We start from the raw sequence: 1,230 nt of genomic DNA, 5'->3' as shown, positions 1-1,230 counted from the left end.
CAGCCGGCGGATGCATGCTCAGCCTGGGGCTGGCCGGTCCGAGTCCTGGCCTATGGCCCTGAGCCCTGAGACCCTGCCCAGGGCATCCCGTGCTGCCGTGCCTCTGCCACACTGCACTGCCTGGCACACCCCACACTGGGCCCCGTGCCAGGGCCACACCGAGCTCACGTTCCCACATCGGGTGTCCCCCGACCCAGTCGTTGAGGTGGTGGTTTGGGGTCCACTTTGACTGGTGACCCATGACATTTAGAGTCACACGTCAGAGTGATTTCTGTGCGCCTGTACCCGCAGGTTGTGGTAATTCCTTGCTTCATGGTCATCGGTTTATAAAGGTCAGAGTCACCCTGACAGTCATGGCATACATTTCTGCTTCACATCAGTCCCAGCAGACGGCATAATGGTTATGTCATGGACTCCCATGTAGTCGCTAGGATTCAAGTCCTGGACCCGGTGGCTTAAAACTCATGCTGGGTGCATGTGCATGGGCACCCAAAATCCTGAGAGGAGAATGGAGAAGGGATTGTGGTGTGGCCCTCTCCTCTGGGGGGTGATTTCTCACTCTCTGTCTCTCTGGCAAGCACATGCGCCCTATAGCAAAAAATCTCTCTTGAAAGAAAGAAGGGAAGAAAAAAAGAAACAAAGGCGTCCATATCTCTGTCCTGGAGCGGGGCAAGCAGAGGGGGCAGGCTGCGGGCACTACCTACCAGGAGGGTAGGTGGAGGAGCCAGGTGGCCCCTAGCCCTCAGCGGCCTGCTCCTGAATAACCCTCGGGTCCCCTGAGCTGAAAGCAGGGTCCCCTCTCGAGTGTGTCCTCTGGCCTAGGCACGTCTGCACTCGTGTTTTCTGTGGGGTGGTGGCAGGCAGGTGGAGGCACTTTGAACTGAGCCCTAGGACCAGACACGCTCACTGGCATGGGGTTAGGGGCAGTGACGCTGGTCCGGGAGCTGGGAACCAGGTGGTGTATGGGGGGGCGAAGTCCATGAAGGCGGAGACTGAACCCGCACTTCAGAACGTTCGAGGGCCACCTCACTAACGTGCCCTTCCCAAACAGACACAGGTTGGCTCGGACAAAGAGGCCTTCCCTGTATGAGCAGTTTCGCGGCAGGGACAGGCGCCATCTGTGCATTCACGCCGGCGGCTAGCGAACCGCCCGCGACAGAGCTAGGGAACCGACTGTGACAGACCTGGCAAACCGACTGTGACCGACCTAGGGAAACGGCCGGGGCCGAC

The 1,230-nt window shown here is 59.3% G+C and overlaps 1 protein-coding gene across 2 annotated transcripts in view; it reads right to left on the bottom strand.

Moving 5' to 3' along the window:
* LOC102490566 (histone H2B type 1-H) overlaps window positions 1-1,230 on the bottom strand; it is an 18,779-nt gene that overhangs the window by 2,469 nt on the left and 15,080 nt on the right. The gene's annotated exons all lie outside the window — the stretch shown is intronic.

This window comes from Tupaia chinensis, unplaced genomic scaffold, assembly GCF_000334495.1.
Source record: "Tupaia chinensis unplaced genomic scaffold, TupChi_1.0 Scaffold140356_1, whole genome shotgun sequence".
Lineage (NCBI taxonomy): Eukaryota > Metazoa > Chordata > Mammalia > Scandentia > Tupaiidae > Tupaia > Tupaia belangeri.
This window is presented reverse-complemented; position numbering and strand designations above follow the sequence as displayed.